This window comes from Geotrypetes seraphini, chromosome 7 (genome assembly GCF_902459505.1).
Source record: "Geotrypetes seraphini chromosome 7, aGeoSer1.1, whole genome shotgun sequence".
Taxonomy (NCBI): Eukaryota; Metazoa; Chordata; class Amphibia; order Gymnophiona; family Dermophiidae; genus Geotrypetes; species Geotrypetes seraphini.
In genome coordinates, this window is record NC_047090.1 from 168,650,464 (window position 1) to 168,664,113 (window position 13,650).

A 13,650-nucleotide genomic window follows, 5' to 3' on the forward strand; every position below is an offset into this window, starting at 1 on the left:
CTGGATATGAGAAACAAAGAATGGATCTATTCCCTGGACTCTGCTGTGATCTAGATTCACCACTGCCAGAAATAAGACGTTGGCTTGATAGAAAACAGTTTTGATAATAATTTTAGTGCAGCAGGAAAACATCCTCTCATGCCCCTATTTTGACCCCTCATTCCCTTCTTTCTCTGTCATTCCAAATGTACTCAGCACCAGCTCAGGGCCTTTCAGTAGAGGCATGCTGCTGCATCTTACCCTTCTCCTGACAGGAATTACATCAAGTACAAGTACAAGTGACAATGAACAGTATTTTGGTCTCCTAAGAGTCAAGCATTTCCATAGGCTCTATAGCTACTAGAACATTAAAATACAAAATGTTCTTTAACAACATAATAGGCATAATATCAAAATAAAACTCACAAGAGGCTCCTGAGAAAATTAAAGTGTCACGGAATAGGTGGCAAAGTTCAGTTGTGGATTAGGAATTGGTTATCGGATAGAAAACAGAGGGTAGGGTTAAATGGTCATTTTTCTCAATGGAGGAGAGTAAACAGTGGAGTGGCGCAGGGGTCTGTACTGAGACCGGTGCTATTTAACTTATTTATAAATAATCTGGAAATTAGAACAACGAGTGAGGTGATTAAATTTGCAGATGGCACTAAACTGTTCCAAGTTGTCAAGACGCATGCGGATTGTGAAAAATTGCAGGCAGACCTTAGGAAATTGGAAGTCTGGGCATCCAAGTGGCAGATGAAATTTAATGTGGACAAATGCAATTGATGCACATTGGGAAGAATAACCTGAATCGCAGTTACCAGATGCTAGAGTCTACCTTGCGGATTAACACCCAAGAAAAGGATCTGGGTATCAACGTAGTCAATTAAGAAAGAGATGGTTAACAAGACTACGAATGTTATAATGCCCCTGTATCGCTCCATGGTGTGACTTCATCTAGAGCAGTGGTCTCAAACTCAAACCCTTTGCGGGGCCACATTTTGGATTTGTAGGTACTTGGAGGGCCGCAGAAAAAATAGTTAATGTCTTATTAAAGAAATGACAATTTTGCATGAGGTTAAACTCTTTATAGTTTATAAAACTTTCCTTTAACAGTTAAAAGGAAAGATATATAAACTATAAAGAGTTTTACCTCATGCAAAATTGTCATTTCTTTAATAAGACATTAACTATTTTTTCTGCAGCCCTCCAAGTACTCTATTTTTTTCTACAGCACTCACATTTAAAGTTCAATATATTTTCTTTCTCAAAACTGGCACATTTCAATCACTAAATTGAAAATAAAATCATTTTCCTACCTTTGTTTGGTAATTTCATCAGTCTCTGGTTGCACTTTATTCTTCTGACTGTGCATCCAATACTTCTTCCCTTCTTTCAGCCTCCTGTATGCTTCCTCTCCTCCAGACCTCATTCCCTCCCCCAACTTTTTCTTTCTTTCTCTATGTCTGTCTTTCCGTGCCCCATTTTTTTGCTTTGTTTCTGGTTCCCTGCCCCCCCCCCTCCTTCTTTCTTTCTTCCTTCCTTCCTCCGTGCCCCATTTTTTGCTTTTTTTTCTAGCTCCCTGTCCCCACCCCACCTTCTTTCTTTGTTTCTTCCTTCCTTCCTGCCCTCCCCCATGCTACCGCTGCCACAGAAAAGGCTGCTGCCGCTATCGGGAACAGGCCGAGATCTCCCTGCAACTCTCGCTGCCCGACGTCAATTTCTAACGTCGGAAAGGACGTTCCGGGCAAACAGGCAGCGACTGGCTAGCCAGAACGTCCTCTCGACGTCAGAATTGACGTCGGGCCGCAAGAGTTGGTCGGCCCCGCAGGGAAGAGAAGCAGGGAGATCAAAAAACACGGTGCCGGCCTGATCCCCGATGACAGCAGTGAGAAGGGAAGGGAAGCAGGTTGGGCACAACTGCTCTAGACGAGCCGCGAGCCGCACTCTAGGGAGAACAGTGGACCGCCCCCCCCCTTGGTTCGCCACTGGAGCAGCAGCGTGTCTGGCCGGCTCGTTCGTTCAAAGCCATGGGTGGCGGCTCCTTGCAAGATCCGTGCCTGCGTCTGAAGCCTCTCTGATGTTGTGACATCAGAGAGGCTTCCGATGCAGGAGTAGATAGCGCAAGGAGCCGCCAACCCGCGGCTTTGAACGAACGAGCCGGCTGCTGCTCCAAAAGGAAGAGAATGATCGCCTTCAGACTGCGGGCCGCAAATAAAACCTGGAGAGCCACATGCGGCCCGCGGGCCACGTGTTTGAGACCGCTGATCTAGAGTATTACATTCAATTCTGGTCTCCTTATCTCAAGAAAGATATAGTGGCGCTAGAAAAGGTTCCAAGAAGAGCGACCAAGATGGTTAAGGGGATGGAACTCCTCTCATATGAGGAAAGACTAAAACGGTTAGGGCTCTTCAGCCTGGAAAAGAGACGGCTGAGGGGAGAAATGATTGAAGTCTACAAAATCCTGAGTGGAGTAGAACGGGTACAGGTGGATCGATTTTTCACTCCACCAAAAATTACAAAGACTAGGGGACACAAGAAGTTACAGGGAAACACTTTTAAAACCAATAGGAGGAAATATTTTTTCACTCAGAGAATAGTTAAGCTCTTGAACGTGTTGCCAGAGGTTGTGGTAAGAGCGGATAGCGTAGCTGGTTTTAAGAAAGGTTTGGACAAGTTCCTGGAGGAAAAGTCCATAGTCTGTTATTGAGCAAGACATGGGGGAAGCCGCTGCTTGCCCTGGATCGGTAGCATGGAATGTTGCTACTCTTTGAGATTCTAGAATCTTGCTACTCTTTGGGGATTCTGCATGGAACGTTGCTACTCCTTGGGTTTTGACCAGTACTAGTGACCTGGATTGGCCACCGTGAGAACGGGCTACTAGGCTTGATGGACCATTGGTCAGACCCAGGAAGGCTATTCTTATTTTGGCCACACTGTCAGATGAGAAAGATCATTTGGGGAAGAACATCATGTTCGGGAACACTGAAGGAACCAGTAAGGCTATTCTTATGTTCATACACTAAAAGGGAGTTCTGTTGAAATATGTGATTTGCACTGGCTGCTCATTAATGCGCACATTAAATTTGTACCTTGCGCCTGATTTTCAAGCTTTTGAAGGATGATGGGCCGCTACGAGTGTTATGATCTAAGGACAAGCTGTGTCTGGATGTGCCATCTTTGAGCATGGTGAGGCTCTTGGGGCAACGGAGGGCTATGTTGGAACGGAGGTGCCCATGTCAGGGATTCTGCAGTTTAGGAAGATGTTGAAAACTAGGCTTTCTGAAGAAGTGTTCCTTTCCTGAACTGTGGTTCTAATTTTATTTTTATGTTTGATACACTTTCTGACTGTGGCTAGCTTTGATTGCAGGAGCTTTTAATGTCAACTGTTTGCAAGACTTTTATTGTTATGTAATCGAGGGTCATTTTTGTAGTTCACGTTTTATTGTTGCCCGCCTAGAATTGCAGGATATGCGGGCTATAAATTTTTAAATACATAAAAGAAAGGTGCCTAACAAGCCTCAACGTCTATTCTACATTTTTCTCCCCAGTACACTGACAACATGATGTTTGGAGTCTGTTGTTTTGCAGTCTTAGAGCATGGCTGGAATCCAAACTCATTAGGCATGAAAGATTAATGATGATGGGAATGTTGAAGCATAACCTTTTATGCACTACTGTGACAGGGTGAACGGGCCCATGGGGAGAACAGCCCTAGGGAGACCAGTCTGTGTATGACAGTGGGTTCCCTGGGGTGGAGATAGTTGTTTGTAGAGGCTAGGCCTGGAGCTCCCACCTGACAGGCTGGGCCAGATGAAAGTAGTCAGCAATTATGGCAGGATATTACGGAGTTACCCAATGGCCTGGCTTTCGGAGAGGGAGAACGGACAAAGGTTGGCGAGTCTTGGGCCAGATCAGCTGTAGGGACGGCTGGCAACATTGTGAGTGAAGAAAAGACTGCACACAGTCGCTAAGTGTTTGGATTTCTCTGTTTAAACTATTGGGGATTTGATATTTAGGTTTAAATACTTCCATTTTCCAAAGCTGAGCTCAAGGCTTTGTACTTAAGTACAGTATGCGCGAGCATATCCCTTTCCCAGAAGGCCTAAAATCTAACTAGGTTTGCTACAGTCTTCAGTGCATTGATGATTTTTAATGCATGTTAAATGTAATATATGCAAGCACCGTTATTTTCAACGGGGCCTGCTTATTTATAACTTGCCCCTTTAAGCTGTGCTGTTTGATGCCACAATTACTGCTCACCAAAAGGAAGCATTGCCCCCAATTAGCTATTAGTATGTATTAACTGCCATGTTAAACATTTTAAAAGGTGACTAGGTTAGGGTTACCAGAGGTCCGGGAAACCCCGGACATGTCCTCTTTTTAGAGGACTGTCCAGGCTCCCGGACTGACTTTCCAAAATCCGGGTTTTGGAAATTCCCAACAAGCATCTGCAGAGCATCTGAGCATGCACTGATGATGTCACGCACATCCACGGATACTCCAGGCCCTCCAGAAGTGGCTGGAGGTCATCCGGAAGGAGTGGGGGTGGGGCTTTCATTGTATTAGCATATAATGAAAGCAGTGCATGCAAATAGATCTCATGCATATTCATTGGGGAAATCCTGAAAACCCGACTGGATTGTGGCCCTCGAGGAGGGACTTTGACACCCCTGGATTACAGGGTTCTCTCTATAAATGTTTGAAATAAATAAATGAATATGTACTAAAGTGCACTAAGGTTTTGCATAGGGTTACCAGACGTCTGGGTAAAACTCGGATATGCCCTCTTCTTAGAAGACTGTCTAGGTGCCTGGAGGGATTTCCAAAACCTGGCAGTTTGACACCCCTGCTGTGACCGGTGGTTGCTGAGCCCTGTTGAAAGCTAGTAATTGGGACCCCCTGCAGGGAGCTAGCCAAGAGGATCCTCTCGACTACCATTGTGAAAATCGACACTAGCAGTCCAATGTAGGCGCCAGGACACTGGGGTGCGATTGACACCAGCAATCCAACAAGGGAGAAGGCTCCCTGGAAACTAGCAGTGGAGGTGGAGCACTCATGGGAGAGCCATCAGAGCTAAGGGATAGCCACCAGGATGCTGTTCACCAGCCAGGAAGGACAGCACCCACCTACCCCTAAGAGCTTCCATGGATTGGATGAGAACTTGGGGACTGAGCGAGGGTGAATTAGAAGGGGAAGGATGTATTCACGCCTACCTAGTGATTGAGCTGAGAAGATTGTGAGTAGAGAATGACACGGTGACAAAATTCATCACCGTTCCCGTCCCCGCGGATAACCGCGGGAAACCATCTTCATGTCATTCTTTAAGGAGAGAGGGAAGAATCAGAGTATGAATGGCCACAACCACTGACCCGCAAGCTGTGCTTTGAAGAATGCTGGTGTAGAAGGACTGAGGTTGAAACAGACACTACAGAATGACAGTCTCTGGCATCCAGAGCAGATATTGTGATGTCATAATGCCTCATTCCACCAGTGCCTAAGAACCAATCACATCAGAGATGTCACAATGGCTTCATTATCCTTGGCTCACATAAGCACAGCCACTGCCCTGCAAGCTTTGCTTTGAAGAATGCTGGTGTAGAAGGACTGAGATTGAAATAGACACTAGAAAATGACATGGGATTATTTCCTGCGGTTATCCGCGGGGACGGGGACGGTGATGAATTTTGTCACCGTGTCATTCTCTAATTGTGAGGAGCCTACAACCTCAGTGTTGGCAGTCAGAACTGAGGTAGGCACAAAGAGTTTGGGAAATGCTGAATTTGAACTGAGAGTTAAAGGTTCAAGAGACTATAAACCAATGGTTTGAATATCTGAATAGTATATAAATGCGGTTAAATTAACTGTGCGAGTATTGGTTTTAAGTGTGGAAATATTGGAATTGTTGAAAGCTATTCTTGACAATTTATTTTATGATTAGACCTATGTACATAGTTCAAAGAAATCGGTTTAATTTTTTAGCCAACCTTGTTCACTGAAGTTTTTTTTTTAATTTCCCACCCGCTAACACTTCTTTTCCCCAGGTGGAGGCACCGAGCATTAACCGAGTAAGGGACTAATGGAGACTGCCTTTGGGGGACTCTAGCCAAGTCGGGCCCCAGACCCAGAGCTGCCCTGAAGGGGTCATTACAATTACAATTACGTCAATACAATACACACAAAAAAAATATTGTAATAGACAGCATAGGATTTAAGCAAAGATGGAATGAAAAGAGAGAGTAACAGGAGTAAAAAAAAAAAAATAATAATAAGGGGAGAAATTTAAAGAAAGTTGTATGTGAAAAAATAATGGAAGTGTTGCTGAAAGAAAGGATAGTGAACTTCCTAGAATCTAATGGGTTACAGCAGTGGTTCCCAACCCTGTCTTGGAGGACCACCAGGCCAATCGGGTTTTCAGGCTAGCTCTAATGAATATGCATGAGAGAGATTTGCATATAATGGAAGTGACAGATATACAAATCTTCTCCATGCATATTCATTAGGGTGATCCTGAAAACCCAATTGGCCTGGTAGTCCTTCAGGACAGGGTTGGGAACCACTGGGTTACAGGATCCGAGCAACATAGCTTTACAAAAGGTAAATCATGCCAAATGAACCTGATTGAATTTTTTGATTGGGTCACCAGAGAACTGGATCGAGGACACATGCTGGATGTAATTTACTTAGATTTAAGCAAAGCCTTTGATATGGTTCCTCATAGGAGGCTCTTGAACAAACTTGAAGGGCTGAAGTTAGGACCCAAAGTAGTGAACTGGGTCAGAAACTGGCTGTCGGACAGACGCCAGAGGATGGTGGTTAATGGAAGTCGCTTGGAGGAAGGAAAGGTGAGTAGTGGAGTCCCTCAGGGATCGGTGCTGGGGCCAATCCTGTTCAATATGTTTGTGAGTGACATTGCTGAAGGGTTAGAAGGAAAAGTGTGCCTTTTTGCAGATGATACCAAGATTTGTAACAGAGTAGACACCGAACAGGGAGTGGAAAAAATGAAAAAGGATCTGCAAAAGTTAGAGGAATGGTCTAATGCCTGGCAAGTAAAATTCAATGCAAAGAAATGCAGAGTAATGAATTTGGGGATTAATAATAGAAAGGAACCGTATATGCTGGGAGGAGAGAAGCTGATATGCACGGACGGGGAGAGGGACCTTGGGGTGATAGTGTCCGAAGATCTAAAGGTGAAAAAACAGTGTGACAAGGCAGTGGCTGCTGCCAGAAGGATGCTGGGCTATATAAAGAGAGGCCTAGCCAGTAGAAGGAAGAAGGTGTTGATGCTCCTGTACAGGTCAGTGGTGAGGCCCCACTTGGAGTATTGTGTTCAGTTTTGGAGACCGTATCTGGCGAAGGACGTAAGAAGACTTGAAGCGGTCCAGAAGAGGGTGATGAAAATGATAGGAGGCTTGGGCCAGAAGATGTATGAGGAGAGACTGGAAGCCCTGAATATGTCTACCTTAGAGGAAAGGAGGGACAGGGGAGATATGATTCAGACGTTCATATACTTGAAGGGTATTAACGTAGAACAAAATCTTTTCCAGAGAAAGGAAAATGGTAAAACCAGAGGACATAATTTGAGGTTGAGCGGTTGTAGATTCAAGAGCAATGTTAGGAAATTCTACTTTACGGAGAGGATGGTGGATGCCTGGAATGTGCTCCCAAGAGAGGTTGAGGAGAGGAAAACGGTGACGGAGTTCAAAGAAGCATGGGATGAACACAGAGGATCTAGAATCAGAAAATAATAGTAAATATTGAAGAACTAAGGGCAGTACTGAGCAGACTTGCTTGGTCTGTGTCTGTAGATGGCCTTTTGGTTGAGGACGGGCTGGGGAGGGCTTCAATGGCTGGGAGGGAGGATGTGGATGGGCTGGCGTGAGCTTTGATGGAGACTTCAGCAGTTGGAGCCCAAGCACAGTACTGGGTAGAGCTTTGGATTCTTGCCCAGAAATAGCTGAGAAAAAAAAAAATTTTAATTGAATCAGGTTGGGCAGACTGGATGGACCATTCAGGTCTTTATCTGCCGTCATCTACGATGTTACTATGTTTAAGTCAGAAAGGTACCTGAAAATTATCTCAACTAGGGTAGGAGTGGATAAACATATCCTGCTATAATATGTGCAGCCAGTGTTGCTCCTTGTATGTGTGTGCCTAGCAAAATACTTTTATGAAAAGTAAAATAAACAGTGTGAGTATGGGAAGACAACCCAATCAGCATAGCGACATAGACATACCCCCCTCTTTGACTGAGGTGCGCTAACAGATAAGCGCGCTAAATTCTAATGCGTGCTTGTTAGTCTATGGGCGCGTTAGCGTTTAGTGCGCACTAATTTGATGAGTGCGAGCTCATCGGTTAGCGCACTTTAGTAAAAGATAGTACATGACGGCAGAAAAAGACTCAAATGTTTCATCCAGTCTGCCCAAACGTACATGCTTTATACATTAATCATTTTAATTTAAATGGTCCTGGTAGTGAGCTTAGGTTCTACCTACTGGAGTCTCCGTCAAAACTCACTCCTGCCCAAATAAACCATCGCAGCCCTATCCAGCCTGTCGTCGACTGAATGGCCATATACAGGACACAAACTGTGCAAGTCTGCCCAGTGCTGGCCTTAGTTCCCATTATTTTCTGATTAGAGATCCTCTGTGCTCCTGCCTTGCTTGTTTGAACTCCGTCGCCATTGTTCTCTCCACCACTTCCCTCATATTAAAGAGCTAACATTCATTATTTTAGTTCTTTCTTTTTTATAATTTATATTCTGCCTATCCTACAATTCTACGTGGTACTCAAGCATTATCCCCAAACTGTCCCGGCGGGCTCTCACTCTAGCTAATGTACCGCGGGCATTGGGGATTAAGTGACTTGCTCAGGGTCACAAGGAACAGTGCGGGATTTGAAGCCGCAACCTCAGGGTGCCGAGGCTGTAGCTCTAACCACTGCGCCACACACTCCCATAACCAGAAAGCCCCATCGGTTGACTTCCAGTGATGTCACCAAGCTGATGGCCACTTGAGTGCGTAGCTCCCACCAACCTGCGGCATTTAGAAATAATTAGCATCTCCGATAATTTATATTCGGTGGATCGACTCAATTCATAGCAAACAGAATGAAGAAAGCACCGATGGTAGGCAAAAAGTGTGGCAAGAAGTCCAGGTATTTGCTTACTGCGCACTGACCACTTCAGGCCTCAGACTGGAACCCATGGTGGAGCAGGATAGAAGATCGAGTCACAGCAATGTTGCTAGTGCCAGGAGGGGATCGCAAATGGACACTTGGAGAGGATAGAGTCTAGTCTTGGCCAATAGGGAGGATATGTGTCTATGGATGTCAGATTTGTATTCCACAATAACTAACTTGAAGAGGGAACTGAAAGCTGACATGGACGGCCTCCATATAAAAATAGATGATATGAGGCAAAAACTCGAGTATGGGGAAAAAGTAATGTTGCATGACCAAGAAGTGGTAGATTTGTAAAAGCGATGTGCGAGGCTGGAAAACGAATGCAAAGATTTAGTCCTCAAAATAGAAGATGGAGAACAATCTATGCGCACGTGGGGAGCTACAGAATGCCCAGGAGACAGACACAGCTGCTTTAATGCAAGATATCAGCCAGCTTTTCATACTGAGAGCAGAACCGGAGATGACGCCATCTAAATTTGAATTTGAGAGAGTGCACTGAGCCCTAGGACCAAAAGCCCTGGAGCAACCTAGAGACATTGTCACCTGTTTTTTTTTATGATTCCCTGTTAAAGAGCAGTTCCTGCAAGGAAGATAGGACATATTACCCTTGAGGGGGGGTCAAGATTGAACTTTTTGATGACATATCAGCTATAACCCTATGACGCAAAAGGGACTTTTGAGAGATGACGTGCTTTTTATCTGCAAATAACATTTTCTATTGTTGGCATTACCCATTTGGGATGTCCTTTGTGTTGGAAAATAAGCTGAACCGAGTTACCACAGTATCGGAAGCACAACACCTATTAGAAGCAGCGAGGTTGTGGCAAGAAGCCAGAAGGACGTAACAGTAGCGCGTACAGGGGTGCTAAAGTGGCACCAGACAGGTCATAAGAAAAGGATGCAACAGAACACAGAGAATATAGCGTCTAGGTCATTGCAACAGGATTGATTAGCGGAGACCTAGCGCGGCTTGGAAGAGACTCCAACTCCAGGACGATGGTTATCTGGGGACAGCCAGTAATCGTCAAAATGGGGCCTCCCAATGGACTTAATACTTCGGCAAGTGTTACAAGGACTTTGCGAGTTATCTAGGGCTCCTTTTACGAAAGTGCGCTAAGCGTTTTAGCGCACGCACCGGATTAGCGTGCGCTAGCCGAAAATCTACCCCCTATTCAATTTAGCGCGTGCTATTCCGCGCGTTAAGGCCCTAACGCATCTTCGTAAAAGGAGCCCCTAGTGAGTTGTATATATGTTCAGTATATTGCTAAGGTTATTTGGGGAGGTCAAACTAGAGACTCGTGGGATATGGTCGGACAATCCTCTGAAGCAACCCGCTCTACTCTGTAACACCTCTGGACATGTCCAGAAATCCTCTTCTGTAATCCGCCTTGAACCGCAAGGTAATGGCGGAATAAATATGATTTCTTTATTTAATGCAAAACTACATTAAAATATCTAAATCCACTCAAATGGAAAAGTCCATTCTATAACGGCGAAAAATTTCTGCCCAATTGCACAGGAAAAGGCCTTCTTCTTCCCCTTTATACTTCATGTTCGTCTCAAGTGTTTTGTTTTCGTTTTTTTAACATGAAATTGTCAGTCTCCCCCCATTAACTTTTGTTATTATTATATTATGTACATCGTTTAGAATGTTGAATAAGCGATTAATCAAATATTAAATAAACTTGGAAACTTAGCCTATGCACAATCATAAACTGAATAAATCAGCGTAGCTTATCAGCTCCTTGCTCCAGTCATTGGCCAAAAACCTGTTTACAGAAACTCTTCCTTTCAGCTTAATATGATTTTTTCTTAACTTTTTTTTTACTTTTTTATAAATACTTTTTAAAAAAAAACAACTTATTTTTAAATATTTAATTTTGAATACTTTTTGTCAATGTCCTTCTTTGAATTTTTAAAGCACTCATCCACTCCACTGAAAAAGGTGACTAAAGTCAATTATTTAGAAGCATGTTGAAAAAAGCCACTTATCTGAAAGCAGTTTTTTGCCTGTGAAAATGCCAGGGCAATGTTAGCTCAAAGAAATGCCGACACGGCCAGCGTTTCGCGGGTTTATATTTTTGTCCGCTGCGTCAGGGCCATAATTTAGGCATTCCAGGCTTTTCTCTCCAGTTCGTCTGTCTGCGGGGTTACTAGCGTTCAAACAGAAAAGCAGAGCAGTTTGTACGGGGGGGGGGTAAGAGGGAGGAGGATATGAGGTCAATGGGAGTTGTTGGGGATAAGTGAGGGGTTTAATGTGATGGAGACAAGATGGAGAGTGCGGGGAATGCTTGTTAAGAGGGGGCCCGGGAAGCTCATGATAGAAAGAGAAGGATCAATTTACCTGGCTAAACTTTACCGGAGGTATTTCGTCTAATGTTTTATTATATAGCACTATAAATGTTAGAGGACTGAATTTGACTCGGAAATGTCAGCTTTTTTTTTTTTTGAAAGAAGCAGAAAGGTTGAAACTTTCTAAAGGCTTTGTACAAGAGACACATTTATTGTCACAAGGCAAAAAGTATTTCAACCAGACGAAATATCAGGATATCTATTTTGCATCCAACAGAGTTAAGAATAAAATCAATGAAGAAGTGCCCCCTAGTCCTAATATTTTCGGAAAAAGTAAACAAGTGATTCATATCTACCCTTTCCACCCCACTCAGTATTGGTTCATAGACAACGGCACGAAAGACAAAGGCGCGCGCCGACAACTGAGCGCAAGACCGAGGCGCGCGCCGAAGAAAATTACAGTTTTTAGGGGCTCCGACGGAGGGGTTTGTTGGGGAACCCCCCCACTTTACTTAATAGACATCGCACCGGCGTTATGCGGGGTTTGGGGGGTTCTAACCCTCCACATTTTACTGTAAACTTAACTTTTTCCCTAAAAACAGGGAAAAAGTGAAGTTTTCATTAAAATGTGGGGGGTTACAACCCCCCAAACCCCCCACAATGCCCCCACAACGCGGCACGATGTCTATTAAGTAAAGTGGGGGGAGGTCCCCCCCACACCCCCCCCGTCGGAGCCCTAAAAACTGTAATTTTGAGCGGCGCGCGCCTCCGCGCTGCGCTCAATTGTCTGGGCGCACCTTTGTCCCAGCGCACTTTTGACCTGACACCCTCAGTATTTTATAGGTCTCTATCATATCACCCCTGAGCTGTCTGGTCTCCAAGCTGAAGAGTCCTAGCTGCTTTAGACTTTAGTCGTCCCATCCCTTTTATCATTTTTGTTGTCCTTCTCTGTACTTTTTCTAATTCCGCTATATCTTTTTTGAGATAGGGCGACCAGAACTGCACACAGTATTTGAGGTGCGGCCATACTATAGAACGATACAAGAGAATTATAACATTTTCGTCTTTGTTTTCCATTCCTGATAATTCCTAATATTTTATTTGCTTTCTTAGCTGCCGCCACACATTTTGCTGAGGGTTTCAATGTTTCCTCAACAATGACACCTAGATCCTTTTCCTGGGCAGTGACTCCTAACATAGAACCCTGCATCACTTAGCTATAGTTCTAGTCCCTCTTTCCCAGATGTATCACTTTGCACTTGCTCACATGAAACGTCATCTGCCATTTTGATGCCGAGTCTCCCAGTCTCAAAAGTTCCTCTTGCAATTTTTCACAGACCCTGGCACAAACCTTTTCCCCCTGAGTACCCATACAAAGGGTTATTCATCTTCCCAAGGACTTTTTCTGAGTATTGTCTTGCATCTGCTCCATGGTGCCCTTATCGTCAGCTAACAGTGCTCCAGTCAGAGATCACAGGGATCAGATATCAGCTTTCAGCAACCACAGCAACATGGGTTCAGCAGAAAATTACTCTTTTAATTGCTTGGGAGTTACAGTTTGTTTTATCCCAAGCCATGAAGAAGATGGCTCAGTGGTGACATACAAAAATGATTTGAATGGACATTTTGGTACTAACCTGGTGTATTTTAATTTGCAGAATGGTGTTTTTGGGATGGCAGCACCTGTATATGACTTAACCCTTTCAGGACCATAAGGATCGTAGGCCAATTTTTGTGGTTTTGACGACATTTTTATGGTAAAAAGGGCTTGCAGATGCCAAAAAATTGATTTTTTTTTGTGAAATATCATTATTTTTTTTTTTAAAAAAATCAAACTTCTGGCTTATGGACAGTGTGCCAAGTGAATCTTCTCGTCAATCTGGCAACGACGCTAATGAATGAATGTCGGAACCAGTTTGTTTACATAAAGGCAGTATCCTATGGAATCCGTACATATCAAATTTAGAACTGTAGACTATCCCAATCAAAATTTATAGGATTTTAAAGTTATGGGACAAATATGTCCCTTGGTCCTGAAAGGGTTAAATTAAGTGTTAACACATTTTTTTTTTACGTGATTTGCTTAGATTGATGATTGGATAGGCATTGTCAAGAAGCTTGTTTGAGGTCAATGGGCTTAGTCTGTCTGAAGCCTTTCCCCCAATATATTTTGGTTTTCAAAATACGTGTGATAA